The sequence below is a fragment of the Balaenoptera borealis genome (genome assembly GCF_965194805.1).
Source record: "Balaenoptera borealis genome assembly, chromosome: 15".
In the NCBI taxonomy this organism is placed as follows: domain Eukaryota; kingdom Metazoa; phylum Chordata; class Mammalia; order Artiodactyla; family Balaenopteridae; genus Balaenoptera; species Balaenoptera borealis.
This window is the reverse complement of record NC_138871.1, coordinates 44,373,974-44,394,384: the sequence shown is the minus strand read 5'-3', so window position 1 is coordinate 44,394,384 and position 20,411 is coordinate 44,373,974. Positions and strand designations below refer to the sequence as shown.

At 39.8% G+C, this 20,411-nt stretch overlaps 1 protein-coding gene and 1 long non-coding RNA gene across 5 annotated transcripts in view; one reads left to right on the top strand and one right to left on the bottom strand.

Annotated features, from left to right (window-relative positions):
- LOC309612529 overlaps positions 1 to 9,986 on the bottom strand; it is a 300,182-nt gene extending 290,196 nt beyond the window's left edge. Inside the window, exon 1 of the long non-coding RNA XR_014235252.1 lies at positions 6,826 to 9,986. This is a non-coding gene — a long non-coding RNA (uncharacterized lncRNA). The remainder of the gene's footprint in view (positions 1 to 6,825) is intronic.
- CCDC85A (coiled-coil domain containing 85A) overlaps positions 1 to 20,411 on the top strand; it is a 197,272-nt gene that overhangs the window by 94,266 nt on the left and 82,595 nt on the right. The gene's annotated exons all lie outside the window — the stretch shown is intronic.

Sequence of the window (20,411 nt, the reverse complement as noted above, 5' to 3'; positions counted from 1 at the left end):
GACAGTGCCTTCAGTGACTATTTGAGTCTTTCACAATAGCTCAGTAGCTTAAACAAGGAAGCTGGATCCTAGTGCCAAGTTGGCAGTTCTTTGATTAACTTTCCCCTGTCTTTCCCAATGGGGAGTTTCTACTTGTGCCTTTGATGTCTGCATTCTATGATAATTAGGAAGTAGGAAAAGAGGTAAAATTTAAAAACCTTGTATGGCCCCTCATGTTCAGGGCATGATGCACCCGTTTAAAGCAGGTGGTTGGTGGTTTTTCTCCTGAAAACTCTGGGAACAGAAAACCCCAAATGTCCCTCATTTTCTTCCTTGTTAAGAGGTTCTTTCTTATGTCCATCTAGAATCTCTCCTGCTCTAAATTAAGCCCATTTCCTTCCTGATTCTGTGTTAACACAGAATCATAGCACCATCGACTTTTAGAACTGAGAAGAATTCTTTAGAGATGATGTAACCAGTCTCTCCATTTGACACTGGAGACATGGAAGCATAAGAAAATTCACCTGACTTCTTTAAAGTCATAGGGCAGTACTCAAAGTTTGACTTGCTCTATAATGATTGCTTCCTATATTACATTTTAGCATTCTCTGGAAGGAATCCCTGACAGAATTCATATCTTCAGTGGTTCTCTCACTTATTCTCTCAGATAAAAATTTTTAGCCCTTTCTATGTACAAGACACTCTGCTCAGCATAGGGAATGCAAACATGAGTAAGATGAGGCTCGAGACTGTGGCCTCAGAGTCTCCCAAGGCAGCGGTTCCCAACCTTTTCGGCACCAAAAAGGTTTCATGGAAGACAGTTTTTCCACGGATTGGGTGGGGGTGGGGTGGGGGGGGATGGTTTCGGGATGATTCAACTGCATTACATTTATTGTGCACTTTATTTCTATTATTATTACATTGTAATATTTAATGAAATAATTATACAACTCACCATAATGCAGAATCAGTGGGAGCCCTGAGCTTGTTTTCCTGAAACCAGATGGGGGTGATGGGAGACAGTGACCCCCGAAGTGTGTTGCATATGTCCAGTCTACTCCGTGAGATGCAGCTTGTCAGTTGCCACTCACGGATAGGGTTTTGATGTGAGTCTGCAAGCAATTGATTTATTATGGTCTCTGTGCAGTCAGACCTCTCTGCTAATGATAATCTGCATTTGCAGCTGCTCCCCAGCGCTAGCACCACCGCCTCAGCTCCACCTCAGATCATCAGGCATTAGATTCTCATAACGAGCGTGCAACCTAGATCCCTCACATGTGCAGTTCACAGTAGGGTTTGCGCTCCTATGAGAATCTAATGCCACTGCTGATCTGACAGGAGGCGGAGCTCAGGCGGTAATGTGAGCGATGGGGGCGGCTGTAAATACAGATGAAGCTTCACTCGCTCGCCTGCCGCTCACCCCCTGCTGTGCGGCCCAGTTCCTAACAGGCCACAGACCGGTACCAGCCCGTGGCCTGGGGGTTGAGGACCCCTGTCCTAAGGAGCTGCCGTTTAGTATTTTCTTCATAGGAAACACCATAATGTAGTGAGAGCGGCACTTACCTCTGCTGGGTTTCTAAGAGGGGGTGACTCTTGCTCTGAGTTTAGGAAGGATGAGCAGGAGTATCTCCGACAAAGCTATTAGGAAAGGACATACCTGACAGAGTAGTGTGCAAGGAGAGTAACTCAGGAGAGGTCACGGGTTCCAACAGCTTGGCCTGGCTGGGGTTAGGGAAGTGTGTGAAGGCATGGGAGGTGCAGCTGGGGAAGTAGGCAGGACCCATATCTTCAAGGACTTTGGATGCTGAAGGAAGCCCCAGGACACTTTGGAAGGATCATAGATGGGGAATAATATGTAATCATATTTGCTTTTTGGAAGGATCAAGGTGACAGTAGCCTGGAGACTCTAGGACTCTAGGAGAGCAGCAGCTCAGGGGTGGGCGTGATTTGGGGAAAGCAGCAGTCCAGGAAGGATCTGATGAAGATTAGTAAGGACTCTGGAGCTGCCCGGTTGGATCAACTGAGGATATAGGAGGAGAAAGTGAGGTGGGGGTAGATGATGACAATTTCAGTCTTGAACTTACTGAGTGTGGGGAACTTAAATACCTGAGTGAGATGTCCAATGGGCAGCCGTTTTTTTTTTTGGTCAGGAACTCAGGACATCAGTCCTGGCCAGGGGAATGGGCAGGCAATGGTCAGTGTAGATGTGTCATTAGAACCTGTGTGTCTGTAGTGTCTTTCCCCCATGCCAGAGTTTCTAGACCCTCTGTAATGGCTTGAGTATTTACTCTCCTCTCTTCCCCTTTTTCGGGAAGAAAATCAAGAAAATGATTTCCTCATAAACTGTTTTTTTGAGTCTGCGCAGGACTGGGTACATAAATGAAATGGTCTCATTTTTCTCCAGTCACAGCCTTCAACCATGTTATGTTGAATGGCTCTTTGCTGTCTTTTAATGATCATATGAGGTTTCTGGTCACTTCTAGGTACATAAGAGAGTCCAGCGCAGTCTGGTCCAGCTGAATACTTGGGCTTACCTTTTCCTCCTATCCTTCTAAGCAGTGCCCAGCATTCAATCGGAGGGGCATGGCATGGGAGGGGGGGCAGGGTCTACTTTTTTATTCTCACCTCTTCCAGGCTCCTTTTTCCTCTAGTGTATGTGTTAGGACAAGCAGGAGGCTTAGGGGAAAAGGGGCGAGATCATTTTTGTCTTAACTGAAACAACTGCTGACATCACTGGTGAAGGTCAATGCCCTTGGGGGTAAAATTTTAAATAGAGTAAAATGCATGTATCTTGAGTGTACAGGTGAATGAATTTTGACAGACATTGTGTCCATGTAACCAATACTTCAATGAAGATGTAGGACATTTCCATCATCCCGGAAGGTAACCTTGTATCCCTTTACAGTCAACCCCTAAACCACTTCGGCAACTACTGTTCTTATTTACATCACCATAGATTAGTTTTGCCTTTTCTTAGCTTCAGATAAATAGAATCATCTGGTATTACTTCTTGTGTCTGGATTCTTTCACTGAACATAGTGTTTTTGAAATTAAGCCATGTTACGTGTATCACAAGTTAATTTTCTAAAAAGTGTGTTCAGTTGTATGAATATAGCACAACTTGTTTATACATGATGGTGTTGGTGGGCATTTGGGTTGCTTCTAGTTTGGGACTATTTTATTTATTTTTTTAAATTAATTAATTTATGTATTTATTTTTGGTGGTATTGGGTCTTCGTTGCTGCATGCAGGCTTTCTCTAGTTGTGGCGAGCGGGGGCTACTCTTCGTTGCGGCGCGTGGGCTTCTCATTACGGTGGCTTCTCTTGTTCTGGAGCACGGGCTCTAGGCATGCAGGCTTCAGTAGCTGTGGCACAAGGGCTCAGTAGTTGTGGCTCGTGAGCTCTAGAGCGCAGGCTCAGTAGTTGTGGCACACGGGTTTAGTTGCTCCGCGGTATGTGGGATCTTCCTGGACCAGGGCTCGAACCCCTGTCCCCTCCATTGGCAGGCGGGTTCTTAACCACTGCCCCACCAGGGAAGTCCCGGGATTATTTTAAATAAAGCCATATATGAGTGTGTGTTATGTGTGTATACATATATTTTCATTTGTTCTGGATAATACCTAGGAGTGGAATTACAGGTCATAGGATAGATGTATGTTGAATTTTTTATTTTTATTTTTTAATAAAAACTGCCAGATAATATCTGAAAGTGGTTGTACCAGTTTACACTCACATCATCAAGCGTATGAGAGTTCCAGTTGCTCCACATACTCAAACAGTATTTTCAGGCTTTTTAATTTTAGCCATTCTGGTGAGTATATAATGGTACCTTGTGGTTTTCATTTGTGTTCTTGTGATGAATAATGATGGTGAGCACTTTCTGTTGTGTGTGTTGGCTATTTGTATTTCTTTTTAATGAAGTGTGTGTTCATGTATTTTGGGTTTTTTAAGTTGGATTGTTCATCTTTTTATTGAGTTGGAGCTCTTTATATATTTTGCAATCAAGTCGTTTGTCACATATACATATTTGATACATATATAGTGGATAGTTGTTTTTCAATCTTTAGCTTGTCATTTTCTAGATGAACAGAGTTCTTAAATTTGAAGTTCAGTGTATCAATTAAAAAAATTTGGGGTTTGTACTTGCTGTATCCTTTCGAAGAAAACTTTGCCTACTCCAGTATTGTAAATGTTAACCTCTATGTTATCTTCCTGTTAACTAGAACTTTTATCATTTTAGGTTTTACCTTTTTAGATCTAATATCCATTTAAAGTCATAATTTTTTTTTTTTTTGGTCATGTAAGGAATTTAAGATCCTTCCTACCCCATATAAATATCCTGGTTCCAGCACAATTTGTTGAAAAGAGTATTCTTTCTTCTTTGAATACCTTACACTGGCACCTTTGTTAAAGATCTGTTGACCATATATGTGCAGATGTTTTTGTGGATCTATTCTGTTATATTTGTCTATTCTTATATTAATACAACACTGTCTTGATAACTGTAGCTTTCTAGAAAGTCCTGGAATCAGATAGCCCAAGTCCTTGTTGTTAAGATTATTTCCATCATTTGAGATCAAATATATCTCAGAACAACATTTTAGTTTCTACAAAAGAAAAAGCCAGATGGGATTTTGATTTGGGTTGTGTTGAATCTATATATCTTAATAATAGAGAGTCTTTCAATTTATCCCCCATTTATTTCGGCTTCTTTCATTTCTCTTAGCAGTTTTTTTTTTTTTTTTTGTAATTTTCAGAACAGTGGCCTTGCATATCTTTTTAAAAATGTATTCCTAAAGGTTTTATTTTTTATTGAATTGTTAAGGGTATTAAAATATTTTCCATTTTTTCTGCATGTATGTAGAAATACAGTTGATACTTGTATATTAACCTTGTATCCTGTGACAGTATTAGATTCTCTTTTTATAGTAGTATTAAGTAAAATATTTAAGATTTTCTGTATAAAAAAAAGAATCATGTTGTCTACAAATGAAGACATTTTTATCTCACTTTCCAATCTATATTATTTATTTTTATTGCCTTAATATCCATGCTAGGAACTCAAATAATATGTTGAATAGAAGTGATGAGAGAGTCCTTTTTGATCTTAGAGGGAAAGCCTTTGATGTTTCACAATGTTAACTGTCGGGTTTTTGGGGTTTCTTTTTTTTGGTTTTTTTAAAATGTGATTGAGTTTTTCTTCTATGTGCACCATTCTGAGTTAATTTTTATGAAGTGTGTAAAGTCTAGACTCACTTTCCTTTTTTGTATTTGCATGTCCAGTTGTTCCCACACCCCTGTCACTTTTTGTAGATGTCTTTATTTTTTTTTTTTTAATTTTTATTTATTTATTTATTTATTTATGCCTGTGTTGGGTCTTCGTTTCTGTGCGAGGGCTTTCTCTAGTTGTGGCAAGCGGGGGCCACTCTTCATCGCGGTGCGTGGGCCTCTCAGTATCGCGGCCTCTCTTGTTGCGGAGCACAGGTTCCAGATGCGCAGGCTCAGTAATTGTGGGTCACGGGCCCAGTTGCTCCGTGGCATGTGGGATCTTCCCAGACCAGGGCTCGAACCTGTGTCCCCTGCATTGGCAGGCAGATTCTCAACCACTGTGCCACCAGGGAAGCCCTGTAGATGTCTTTATAATGCTGTGCCCTTCTATTCCAGTTTCCTGAGTTTTCATCAAATATGGGTGTTTTGTCAAATAAGCTTTGTGTGTCTCTTGTTATGATATGGTTTTTCTTTATTCTGTTAGAGTGAATTACATTGATTTTTTGACTGTTAAACCAAATTGGTGTTTGGAACAAACCCTACTTGGTCATGAAATTTTTTTTTTTTCCTTGTATCTTGCTGTGTTTGGATTTTTTAAGATTATTTTTTCAGTCTATCTTTATGAAGAATTTTGATATGTAATTAAAAATCATTTTTTGGTTGGCTTTGGTATCAGAGTTATGCTAGTTTTTATTGAATAAATATTGGTAATTGCATTTTTCATGGAATGTGTCTATTGCATCTAAGTTTCTAAAGTTTCTGTTATGCGGCTGCTGTATCTGTAGGATCTATAGCGCTATAACATCTTTCCTTTATGATATTTGCAATTTATATTTTTCTTTTTTTTAAATCAGCAGTGTTAGGGGTTTATCAATTGTACTAATCTTTTAAATGAGTTACCTTTAGCTTTGTTAAATTTTTTACTAGTGTTTATGTTGTCTACTTCATTAGTTTTTATCTTTATCATTTCCTTCTAATTATTTTGGGCCTAGTATTTTTTTCACTTTCCCTAGCTCCTTAAAAAAGAAACTTAGATAATTGGTCTTAAGCCTTTTTATCTTTTCTAAGTATTTAAAACTGCATTTTCCTCTAAGCACTGCTTTATCTGCATCCCATACATTCTGATATATTGTGTTTTTGTTACTCATCAATTTCAAATTCCCTGGTGATTTTTTTTTTTTTTTAGATAAAAAAGTTATTTACAACTGTTTAACTTTTAAATACTTGGGTATTTCTAGATAGGATTCTTACTGATTTATAATGATTCCATTGTTTTTATATATCATACTCTTTAATATTTCAGCATTTGAAATTTATTACGACTTACATTGCTTTTTCTTGAGTAACCCATTTGTAATTGAAAAGAATGTGAATTCTGACATTTCTGGATGTAGCTGTTTCTAAATGTCCATTAGTTGATAGTGTTGTTCAGATCTCCTAAATCCTTACTAAGTTTTGGTTTACTGTTCTATTATTGAGAGAGGTATATTTGAATGTTCAACTATGATTATGGGTTTGTCTTTCTTCCTTTAGTTCTATTACCTTTTTCTTACTTCATTTTTTTTTAAAATTAAATACCATATATATTTTTTTCTTTTAATTAATTAATTAATTTATTTTTGGCTGTGTTGGGTCTTCGTTTCTGTGCGAGGGCTTTCTTTAGTTGTGGCAAGCGGGGGCCACTCTTCATCGCGGTGTGCGGGCCTCTCTGTATCGCGGCCTCTCCTGTTGCAGAGCACAGGCTCCAGATGCGCAGGCTCAGTAGTTGTGGCTCACGGGCCTAGTTGCTCCGCGGCATGTGGGATCTTCCCAGACCAGGGCTCGAACCCGTGTCCCTTGCATTGGCAGGCAGATTCTCAACCACTGCACCACCAGGGAAGCCCCTTACTTCATTTTGAAGTGCTGTTATTATGCATGTAAGTATTTATAACTGTTATATCTTCCTGAAAAGTCAACCTTTTAATCATTATGAATTATCCTTTATCTGCAGTATTACTGCTTGTCTTAAAGTCTATATTTTTGTTGTTAATATAGTCACACCAGTTTTCTTATGCCTATCATTTGCATGGTGTATATTTTTTTGTTCTCATACCTTTTAGGCAGCATACAGTTGGACTTTGCCTTTTCATCTAGTCTGGTAGCCTCTGCTTTTCAGTTATAGAGTATTTAGTCCTCTTCCATTTAATGTACTTTTTTTTGATCTGGTTGAGTTGAGGTCTAACGTTTTGCAATTTGTTTTCTATTTGTTCCATCTTTTCATCTTGTTTTCCTTCCCCCTCCCTTTTTTTCCCTTTGCTTCATTTTTATTTCATATAGTATTTAGATTAATTTACTGTTAGATTAATCAAAATTTTAGCTATAATCCTTTATATTTTTAAATCATTGCTGTGAGAATTACACTATACATATTGAATTCATCAGTATTCTCAGAATTTATACTGTACACTGTACAGTGTAAGAATTATAATTTTATAATTACATTTACTCTCTTTGTCCTTATGTGTTGTATCATATATTTTACTTCTGTATGCTTTATAAACCATACAAGGAAATGATATTACTTTGCTTTTAAATAATTTTTTTCCTTAACTTTGTTAAAATAAAACTTAATATCTTTTAAATTTACCCACCTAACTTACCATTTGTAGTGCTCTTCTTCCATTCCTGTACTGTGAGTATTGAGCTGGTTATGTTTTTCCTTCAGCCTGCAGAACTATCTTTTTGTAGTGCCGGTCTGCTGGAAGTGAATCTTCTTAGGTTTTGTCTCTCTGCAGATGTGTTTGTTTTCACCCTCAATTTTGAAGGATATATTCACTAGGTATAGAATTATGACTTGACAGGTTTCCCCCACCACCCAGCAGTATAAATAGTTAGTTTATTGTTGGTTGGTGGTCTTTGTTTCTGATGAGAAGTCAACTGTAATTTGAATCATTGTTCCTCTGTAGGTAGTATCTTTGTTTTTCTTTGACTGCTTTTGCAGTTCTCTGTATCTTGGGTTTTAGCAGTTTGACATGTGGCTAGTTGTGATTTTTCTTTGTATTTATCTGTTCGTGGTTCACTGAGCTGCTTGGATATGTAGGTAGATGTTTTAAATCAAATTGGAAAATATTCAGCCATTATTTCTTTAAATATTTTCCTGTCCTATTCTCTCTTTTCTCTTCTCTTCCAACAATTGCATATGTTAGACCATTGGTATCATTAAGACTGTCTTCACTGAGGTTCTTTTTATATTTTAAAATACTTTTATCTGTGTTATTCAAATTAGATAATTTCTATTGATCTATCTTCAAGCTTACAGATCCTCTATTCTTTAGTCTCCAACTGACTATTAAGCCCATTTGGTGAATTTTTAATTTTAAATTTATTACTTTATAGTACTAGAATTGGTTCTCTTTATCATTTGGTTTAGTCATGTGTCTGTATTTTCCTCTAAACCCTTGAACATATTTATAAAAACTACTTTAAAATCTCGTCTACTCATTCCTACATCTGCATCATCTCTTGGTGTCTTTATATTGAATGCTTATTTTTCTTTATTATGAGTCACATCTTCCTACTTTTTATGACTTATAATTTTTGTATTATAAGTCATCTGGGACAATCCTTGTAGGGAGTCTGGATTATGTTGTCATCTTTGAAGGAGATTGGATTTTCTTCTGGCCTGTAGTTAAATTATTGGTGGATTCTCTTGATCCTGTCAGACTTGGTATTATTCTGTTAGGATTGCTCTATTTTAGGTTTTGTTCTTAGTGCTAGGGCATGACTCTTCTTTAGGGAGTGGTGTTTTTCCAAAGTGTAGCCATTCTGTGGTCTTAACTGAAGGCTAAGGTGTGTAGTGAGGCCTGATTTTAAGAAATGGGACATTGTAGCACCCAACACACAACGTTCTGTGCACATAAGTGTGAACTACTTTAGGAAGTGTGGCCTTTTCTTCCCAATTTGGTGCAGGGCTTTAGGCCTCTTAAGTTCCTTCCCTGTTATCTTTGGGTTTTCCCTCTTCCCCAGAGAACTGCCATGAATCATGGAAGAAGCTCTCTGGGGAAGCTTTGGGACCTATCTCCCTCCTTTACAGAGCCTGGTAACAGCCTCACCTCCGAATACAATGCTTTGGGGCTGATTGACAATTCACTCTCCACTGCTGAGAGGTAGTGCTAATGCCATGGTCATTATTCATCACAGAGGGATGGAGTGGACTGAGGGAGACCGAGGTCTTTATATTAGCGTGATGAATAGTTTTATATCTGGTTACAATCCCAGCATTTTTATTTGAAGCAAGCTCCATGTTACTCACCAGGCTTTATCGTTACTCACTACCTCTCCATATTTAAAATTTCCTTTTGTTCTTTTTTTCCCCTTTTAGCATCAAAATAATCAGATGTTTATAGATTTCCCAAAGCAGGAAACCAGGAATGAATTACAATGAAAGTCGCTGCCAGTTTTTAAGCTCTTCTTATAAACACAATCCAGTTTAATGTTTTTGACTGACACTTTTCAATAATGAAATTATTATGAAATAAGTTAGAATTAGTTATGTTTGTCTGCAAATTTTAGCCTCAAAGAGTGTTTTAATTAGGCACTTTTGATGTATTACACATAATTATGTTTACCTTTAATTTGGCATGAAAATGATATTTCTAGAACTAAGTTTAGTGGTGTATTTTAGAACACACCACTAGAGAAATACATTTCATCTCCTGGGCCCCTGTTTCCACTTCTCCCTACCATCAATGAATTCAAATCAATATATATATTTTTTTTAATAAATTTATTTATTTATTTTTGGCTGTGTTGGGTCTTCGTTTCTGTGCGAGGGCTTTCTCTAGTTGCGGAGAGCGGGGGCCACTCTTCATCGCGGTGCGCGGGCCTCTCACTGTCGTGGCCTCTCTTGTTGCAGAGCACAGGCTCCAGACGCACAGGCTCAGTAGTTGTGGCTCACGGGCCCAGTCGCTCCGCAGCATGTGGGATCTTCCCAGACCAGGGCTCGAACCCGTGTCCCCTGCATTGACAGGCAGATTCTCAACCACTGCGCCACCAGGGAAGCCCTCAAATCAATATTTTTTAAAAAAATCAGATTTGGTTATGACGAAATTGTAGATCTTAAGACCAGAGCACCACAATTAACACCATTTTCCTAATCGATGAACCTTGCAAATTTGTAGTTCAGTGTCTGCATTAATAGTTCAGATGGCTTGGGGAAGTGGGCATGGCATTTGCTCTCTGTAGTGGAAAAGTGATAATTATTTCTAAAGGTCGGTGTGCAGAGAACCTTGTGCCCATATACAGTGACCCTTTAGTTGCTGAGGGATTCACTGACATGGCAATAAGTGGCTCAACAGTGTAAGCAGAGGTGGCATAAAAGTAGTACTGGGAGGGGACTGGGGCCTGGGAGGCAGACCAAGGTTACAGTATAGGCAGAGCTGCTTAAGCTGCAATTAGCATGTCCAATGAAAGTATATAGATTCGTAAGTCAGTAAGCACCAGGACCCATGATTTCTGATTAGTGGCTGAATTCAGTTTCACATTATCACTCCTTTGTCTCTCTTTTTGCATGGATTTTTTTCGTGTATTTATTCATTCTACCTATATGTATCACTGTTTACTGTTCAGTGTGACAGACACTGGGGTTATAGGCATGACAATAAATTGTCAAGTAAATAGACCAGGCAGCATAGTATAGATATTCTGATATAGTTGTGTGAGCCCTGGGAAATGCAATTAACTTAGACTGAAACGGAAGGGCGCTCGTGGAAGGCATCTGAGCCAAGTCTGGAAAGATAAACAGGATTTAGCTGGGCAAAGAGGGGGTGATGTGGGTGGTAGGAAGGTATTCTAAGCAGAGGGAGCAGCCTGAGAGATTGTGGCATGCTTGGGAAGCTACATAGTTTAGATGCTTGAATATAGAATCCAAAAGAGTTAAGGCAGAGGTGACAGTAGGGGACCGTGAAAGATGGAGCTGGAGAGGTAGACACACATCAGATCTTAAAGGGCCCTCTCAGTAGTCACCTCTGCCATCTTCTTTCCACAGATTAAGTTGAAGAGCTTTTTCTGGCTCTAGGGTCTCAGTCAGACCCTATCCCGGAGGGGTTGGGGTAGTGATTATCCTGGTTCTGACCCAGACCTCCTTTTCTTGCTGTGATCTGGTTCTTTGCTCTGCTCTACTGTGGGCCACATCCTTCTCCAATTCCCTTCTCTTATTCTTGCATCGGTGCTGACACATCAATTGTAGTGAGTTCTCAATCTCTCTGTCTATAATCACTCAAAGATCAGTCTGAAATTGAATCCATTATCTATCATTCTAGCTATTTTGGTTCTTAATTATTAACTATATAATCCAAGTAGATGCTGAAGTTGTAACTTTTTGCTAATACTAACGTGACATCTCTGTATTTTTCAGTGTGCTTTTTTCCTGGTTTTGCTAGAAGGGGACCCTAGGAAGATTCATCATTTGTGGTGGGGAGGGGGAGAGAATAGCTTTTTGCCATTTTCCGTGTTTATGATTCAGTACACCTGACTCTTTGCCTCACAGCTATGGCAAATGAGGGTAAATGAATTATGTTTGTGTCTGTGGTGAAATTTTGCTCCTTAATTCTTCCAGACTTACTCAGCTTTGGATTGAGTTAGTTAACATAACTTATGGTGATCATTTAACTGTCCAGAAGACAAACAGAAGAAGGAAATAGTGTAGATAATTCTGAAATCACATAATTAACCTCTGGTCTGTAGATCATTGACTTTTAACTATCTTTGTTAGTGTTTCAAATTTATATCACCAACATATTTACCTTGAACTCAGCAAATGTCTCTTAAGAAAACTACATTTGGCATCTTCTATATATTCATCTAGAAAATTGTTTCCAAAGTGTATCCTGTGAAATACTAGTTCTTAAGGATGTTAATTGGTACTGGTAGAAAAACTAGTTCTGTTGTCAAATAAGTATGGAAAGTCTTGGGTTAAACACGGATAATCAGTCTTCTTTACTGAAATTCTTTTGGAGCCTTTAATACATTAATGTGCATGGTGAATTTCCAAGGCAAAAAAAAAAAAAATGTGGAGTGTTTTCCAGATTGATTTGATCATGTAATTCTTTTTTTTGGGGGGGGTGGGGGAGGGAAGATTTTCAGAAGTCAAATTGTTGTGTAGGTTGTATGGTAGACATTATTAGCACAACCGATGATAAATTTGGGAAACTCTGATCTTGGAAAACTTAAAATGTATTTCAGAGAGAAATATTGAAGAATACAAATAGAGCAGTGAGAGAATTAAGGAAATCTTGACATCTTAATCTTTGAGTAGAGGCCCAGTGACAACCAAATATGCACAGATGGGTCCAGCCTTGTCGTGGCTCATCTCTTCACTTATTAGTCATTGAAGTGCTGGTGGACCCTCCACTATGAGACAGGCACTGTGCTGGGCACTAAGGACACAGTAGTGAACACACAGCATTAATGAGTGAGATAAAGGTTGAAAGAACACATCAGTAGACAATAGACAATGAAAACAGCAGGGAGTAAGAGATGTGAGGTAAGGGACTGTGGCTGAGAGGGGATACGAGGATGGGGGCTGCCCTGGCTAGGGTGCTCGGAGAAGGCCTCCCTGAGTAGGTGAAGTTTAAGCTGAGACTTAAAGGATGAAAAGATGCTGTCCCCTTGAAAATTTGGGAGAAGATCAGAGGGACCAGTATATACAAAAGCCTTGAAGTAGGAAAGAACATTTGAGGAGATGTCAGAGCCCATTGTGGTTGGAGCTTTGCAGGATAATGGGTGCATAGCATGAAATGAGCTTGGAAATATACTATAGACCATGTCAGGCCCAGCAGACATTCAGACATAAACATGGATGAGTTCCATGTTTAACTTTTATTCAAAGAAAAATGGGAAGTAGAGTTTTAAGGAGGGGGATGACATAACCTGAATGACAGTTTTGGAAAGCTCATGCTGACTCCTGAGTACAGAGACTTGGAGAAGAAGTAGTGGAAGCTTGGAGGCCAGTGGAGGCTGGTGCTGGCCCAGGTGAGAGATGGCAGAGGCTGGTTGGACTAGGGTGATGTCTGTGGAGATGCAGAGGATTAGGCAAATTTGAGACATACTCTTTAGTAAAACCAGTGCCTCATTATCAACATTTATTTTGGCAGCAAAGGCACATTTTGAGTTGCAGCATGATTCTAAACTTGAGAAAGGCTACACATCTTCTCTTATTTCCTTCTGGTCTAAACCATTCTGTTTTGGCCTTCTCAGGGAGCTCCAGACCCCTCTGCCTTCCCCAGCCCTCTTCTCAGTGCCCTGGGAAGACAAGGGTGATAGGAATAAACAGTTGGATTTAAGGTAGGTTGCAGGGCAAGAAATTAGTCTGGCCTGCTTTTAGCGTTGTAGGTCACTTGTACCTGTTTCAAACCGAGGCAAAAAAATGAAAAATACTCCATGTGATCTGTTCTGGGTTACCAGGGGTCTACGGGGGTACACAATTCCCTTGGACATGGCATTTATACCTGTATCCTCCAGAGGGGCCACAAAGGCATTGTGGATTTTGGTCCCTGGCTTAGTTCTTTCCCAGCCCATCCCATCATGGCTAACATTGATGAGATCATCTGTAAAAAGAAGCTGAAAATGAGGTAGTGTGCAAACCTATATAGGTGTAGGTTTTTCCAGATATTTTAAAAGTAAATAATCCTGTGAAGCCCAGATGGAGGAATAGAACAGCACTCAGACTTTCATGTCATGGCACACGTAGAAAATGATAGCATTTGTGCAGAACAGTGGAGTGAGTGGACCAGGCTGGAGAAGACCAGAGTCAGGGCTCAGGCCCCTTGGGCACCGGATGGCTGCTCCAGTGGGGAAGGGGATCAATGTCTGTGGCCTGTTAGTGACCTATTTGCTGCCCACTAGATGTCCCAGTTGGAATGTTCTAGGCTGGAGGACTGCATGAAGAGAAAAGACAAAGGCATACCAGAAATGGGACTTACAAGTCAGTTTTCCAGGTCACGGAGTTTGCTTTTCATTCTGTAGGAATGGTTACAACCAGTGTTATCTCGTCACTGACATTCTCAGTTTGGGAGTGGCCTCTTGGAATTACTTTATCTTCTTGTTCATCCTAACCAGATAACTCTATTCAGAACTGAGGATTCACATCTTTTTCAGTCACTTGATCTATGATCATGTAGGGACTGACTGATGGTGACAGATAAAACATTTACCTAAGTAGTGTCAGAACTTGGGGATTTATATATGAAAAGGAAGGGGGTAGTGTTTCCAGATTGCTGGGCTGGAGGGGAGAACTTCTGGAAAATCACACATTCAAGATCCTAAGTCTTCACAGACATAAAAAACAAATTTATGGTTACCAAAGAAGAAAGAGGACGGGGGAGGGATAAATTAGGAGCTTGGGATAACAGATGCACACTACTTTATATAAAATAGATGAACAACAAGGTCCTACTGTATAGCACAGGGAATAATATTCAATATCTGTGATAACCTATAATGTAAAAGAATTTGAAAAAGAATATATCTATATAACTGAATCACTTTGCTGTACCTAGAAACTAACACAACATTGTAAATCAACTACACTTCAAGTAAAAAAAAAAAAGAGAGAGATCCTGAGTCTAATCTAAGACTTGCTGCTTTGAAGAGAGCTTTAGCTGTGAAGAAGTACATGGTGCTTCCCAAGGCCAGTACCTCCCATTGCTAGGTACCCAAAATACCCCAGATGGGTTGGTGTTGTTAACAGTAGTAATAATTAAGCAGTGATTTTGGTAGTCATGAGAACTAAACACGTGATAGCAAAAACTTGAGTCATTGAATTGTATGGAATTGTATGTATCTACCTGATAAGAGTGTAGAATTCAGAACATTGTATTTATAACATCCAGATTGCTGAAGGAATATGCCAGATATTACATTTTTTCTGCCCAGATTTTTTTAACTGACCAGTTGTATTTCTTTTTTTTTTTTCATAAATAAGTCAAACACCTCCCTAAATGCCACCCCTTAAATATAGTCTCACAGCTTCAAAGGAAGAAGTCAATTTGACAAGTATATTTATTGAGTTATTATTTATTTTTCCTCACACTTGTTTTTTAAGAGCATTAGATCATTATTTCTGAACTTTATCCTACATTTTGTTTTCTTTTGTGTAGTGAGACATAAATCAAGGTTTCCTTTGTGTTTATTAACCTGTGATCTTCCAAGATGGGTTGGTTTCTTTACTGAGAGCTAGATTTTGCATATGGGCTGTGCCATAAGTATAACTGATTGATTGCATGCTGATAACTTTTCTCTCTTTCTGATGCAGAAACTCAGCTTACACATGGTTAATGGAAAGGAGGTTGACCTCTTTCTGAAAGGATGCTGCTGGAGTCCACCCTAAGGGCCCTCAGAGGGTGGCAGTCGGAGTGGGTGGCAAGTGCCCGGCTCCAGTAAAGAGAAATGACCCCTCTCTCTGAGGACTGGGTCTCTGCTGCCACTCACTCTTGCTCCAGATCATTTCTGTCTGTGTGGTGACTTCTTCCCAGGAGTTTTAGCCTCATTATCTCATGTCTGGAAACTCTTTGGGGGATAGAATGAGAAGGCTGTGCCTGGGGGAATCCCTCTCCCGCCCACACCTACTAGCTTTTGGCTTCAGGCAAAGTCCTGGTGAGAGGGGGGAGGTGCCACGCCACCAGTGTCGCTGCCCAGGTGCTGTGAGCCTGAGGATTTCTGGGTCAGGATTCTGCAGATGTAGCTGACAGGGTTTTCTACCACTTTTCAGTTAAGTCGGTAAAGTGTTGACATCTTTTTTACATATATGATAAGGAGAAGGGAGGCAAGCAGTCCTGAAAATGAAAAAGAAGGCAGTTTTTAAAATGTGAAATCTACAGGCAGCAATTTTCCTTTCCTGTATGTGAAAATAACACCAGGAACTTTAGCACACGGGCAGCATCTCATGGGTATAGCTTTCATTGCCTCTTTTTATTCTCTTCCTTAATATTTCCCACTTAACACAAACTTCTTTCTTTCTTTCTTTCTTTATTTTTGGCTGCATTGGGTCTTTGTTGCTGCGTGCAGGCTTTCTCTAGTTGCGGTGAGCAGGGGCTACTCTTGTTGCGGTGCACGGTCTTCTCATTGCGGTGGCTTATCTTGTTGCGTAGCACGGGTTCTAGGCACATGGGCTTCAATAGTTGTGGAACGTGGGCTCAGTAGTTGTAGCTCGCGGGCTTAGTTGCTCCGCGGCATGTGGGATCCTCCAGGACCAGGGCTCGAACCTGTGTCCCCCGCATTGGCAGGCGGATTCTTAACCACTGCACCACCAGGGAAGTCCTTAACAGAAGCTTCTAAATGTGTCTAATGGCCATGTGTGCCTCCTTGGCTACCATCACAGCACCTGCATAAAAGGTTTGTTGCAAAGAGTCATTCGTAGTTTAAAAAAGGATTTTTTGCTGAACTGTGCCAGGATGTTATAAAAACTGTTTATAACATACCTACTGAGGAGTCCCTGGAATGTGGTAGTTTTCTTCTTTCCCTTTTCCATAACAGCAAATGAAAACAAGGAATGGAGACTATTTTTTTGTTATTATTGAAGTATAGTTGATTTGCAATGTTGTTAGTTTCAGGTGTACAGCATAGTGATTCAGTTTTTTATATATATATATATATATATATAAATTTTCTTTTTCAGATTCTTTTCCCTTATAGGTTATTACAAAATATTTGAGTAGAGTTCCCTGTGCTATACAGTAGGTCCTTGTTGGTTATCTATTTTATATATAGCAGTGTGTATCTGTTAATCCCAAACTCCTTATTTATCCCTCCCCCACCTTTCCCCCTTGGTAAAGTTTGTTTTCTATGTCTGTGGGTCTATTTTTTTTAATAATTATTTATTTATTTGGGCTGCACCGGGTCTTAGTTGCAGCATGCGGGATCTTCGTTGCAGCATGTGGACTTCTTAGTTGTGGCATGCGAACTCCTAGTTGTGGCATGTGTGTGGGATCTACTTCCCTGACCAGGGACCAAACCTGGGCCCCCTTGCATTGGGACCATGGAGTCCTACCCACTGGACCATCAAGGAAGTCCCTGTCTGTGGGTCTATTTCTGCTTTTTATATAATAAGTTCATTTATATTATTCTTTTTTTTTTTTTAGATTCCACATATAGGCAATATCATATGATATAGTTTTTTCTCTGTCCGGCTTACTTCGCTTAGCATAATAATCTCTAGGTCCAAGGAACGGAGACTATTAAAGCACAATTAAGCCTGTCAGAGGAGAAGGCAGCATCACCAGGCACCTGTTATTACTCTATGGAGGCATCAGGTGGTCCCTAGCCAGTGTTTTCTCCTAAAGCAAGGTGGTAGCTTCTAGAGTAGGGAAGGGAATTTTGGTGGATTTTGACATTGAATGAGCATTAAGCAGGCATGACGAGTTTATGACTTGTTTTGAAAAAGAATCATAGGAGAGAGCACCTGGATTATTTATCTTGGACATGAAGGAGGAAACAGTTTACATTGGAAAGGAATTTTCCATTTTCCTTGGGAAGGATTGAACCATCTCTAATAATGGAAAGAGGAAAGAGTTAGCAATTTAAACAATTTACATAGCAAATTAATAGCACAATAATTATCCATTTGTTTATTTAAAATGGGCCAGAAAAGCCTACTTTTTTCATGGAAGGTTATTTCATTGCATGTACTAAAATAGAAAAATGCCATACCAAAAAGCTGTAAAAATGAAATAAGACTTTTGAAAATGTATTAATATATAAAATATTTATTACAGAGGCTCAGTAGTGTTTGCATTTAATCATTTTTATTGTATATCAGGGGTTAGTCACTTCATTCTGAATTCTGAAAAATGAACATGAGATGTTTTGCAAGCACTGCTTTTCCTGGAGTGCATTCTCAGTGGGATTTACTGAGGAAATACTTATTTGTTGAGAGGTGGGGACATGTGTCTGTGAGCACATTACAGATGCTTCCCACAGTGGCACTGAAATGATCAGGGGAAGTGAGAAGCAAGCCGGGCCATGTTGCTTCATTGAAATGGATTCTTATCAGTGTGTTAAGTGGAGTGTGGACGAGTTGGGGAAACTTATTCAGGACAACAGAGAGCCAGTGCCTCTCCTCTAGCTCTGTGTTTAGAAGAACACATCCTTCTCTTAGGTTTTTGTGGACACCAGTCTTTGTACTGGTCTGTGTTTTCCATTGTGTGACCTTTGTGTGATGTACGTATGTTTTTCTATTTCCAAAGCATGCATATGTGGTTGTTCAAGTTTTAGGGCCAAGAGTTATGGCATTTGTGATGTAGCTACTTAATAAGCAAGAGTTAATCAACTGACTGATGCTATATTTCAAATGGAATCACAGTGCAGGGCCAAGGAAAGTGGCTCCTCATTGGTAGGTTTTCTGTGTTAAGCTGTGAAGTCCTCAAGGACAGGGTATGCCCTATTCACAGTCAGTTCCAATAGCGTAGACGGTAGGAAAAATATTTTTTCACTAAATTCAGGTGAGTGTCAGAGCTTGCTACTTGAGATGATTTGGGAGCCTTGGATGTTGGTGCATGGAATTGGGTCCATAGCTGCATTCTCTCTCAGCCATTTGGCCAAACTGAGTGGCACTTGGTAGATGGAGCTTGGCACCAACCATTGGCAGTGTTTAGGGCTGTTTAGGAAAAAAAAAAAAAAAAAAGGGCTGTGAAAATGGTAGTACCTTTCAACCTGTTCCATGTTTGAAACACTGTGATCTGCTATCAACTACGTATTCATCTCTGGGAAAGGTTTTAGCTATGATTCCTGGGCTGTGCCATTCCATACAGGCTGCAGAAATTTACAAGGTCATGCTTCAGGCACTAGAGCCATCTTGCGTAGCCATGGAACCTTCCTGGGGTTGATGTGATGTTGAAAAATGATGCTTCCTTGTTTGTGGGTGCACTCGCTGAATGGCAGCTTGTGCTGTTTGGGGATAATTTGAAGCTGACTGAATAGCCCTGGTTGAGAAATGGCAGCAGGAGAGAGAATATGCTAGACTGAAGTGATATCCAACGCTCTGAGTTTGATGCAGAGGTAATTGCAGAAGTGAGGGTTCTGGTGTGTGAAAAAGTTCCAGTCAAGTGCCTCCATTGCTTAGGAAGCATCATGGAATTTCAGATCCTGAAGCAACGTAAATGCAGGAGAGCCTTCATTTCAACCACATGATAGGCTGCATCATGGAGAAAAAGTGATCTTGTTCCACAGTTGGTTAAAGGCACGTATTAATGCTTTCAGTAAGTATTTAGATCCTTACTTCTGTTTCTGCCCAAATGAATTTCTTAACTCAGAAATGTTTGAGGAAAATCTTTCCAATATATGTGATATCATGCCTTCCCTGAGGACTTGATGAGTTTAAGGAATCTTTTAAGCCTACTCTGCCTTTTCCATTTTCAGATTTTCTTCAACTCTTTCTAGGACAACTGAAGTCCAAGCAATCTCTTGAATGGTTTGTGGTGACATCACCAACCTAAAGAGTAGAGAACAATTGGAAATTAGGAGAGGCAGCTAATTTAATTGCAAATAAAGCTTTGCAAGGTTAGAAATTTGTGGTCTTACTAATAAAGTGTATTTAACCACACACATCAAGTTCTGTTTATCATGGGCCTTGAAATAATGTGATTTTATCAGCTAGGCAAATTGCAAAGGTCTGGAGGGGAGAGACCTGGGAGGGGATTGCAATGCAGAGTGGACAGACCAGCTGGAGAGAGGCTAAGGACCAGATCAAAGGTACAGATCCTTCCTCAACTCTGCCATTCTCATTACCATTTCGGACACACAGAGTAGCAAATCCAGTCACATTGTAGCAAATGCCAGGCTTAGGCGTGCATTAGCCTGGCAGGTCTGAATAAAGCTTTTTGCACCTGTAGTTCTCATGCATTATTTATCGCTTGTACCTCTGCTCTTACTCCGCTTATAACTGCACTCCATCTGGAAGAGTGAAGGGTGCACAGGAAATCCTCAGCTCTCGGCCTAGTGCACTTAGAGAAGATGGCCTGCCAATTTGGTAACGGTGATAACTGCAGCAGTATTCTTGGGTAGCTTGCTTTCAGGGCATCTTTAATGGGTGGAGAGGATATAAGGAGGCTATTAGCCTTGGCTGTGCTGAGCTGAGAGTGCTGTCAGCGATCCACTGCACGGATGCCCCCTGCTGATTTCTTCCTTGATTA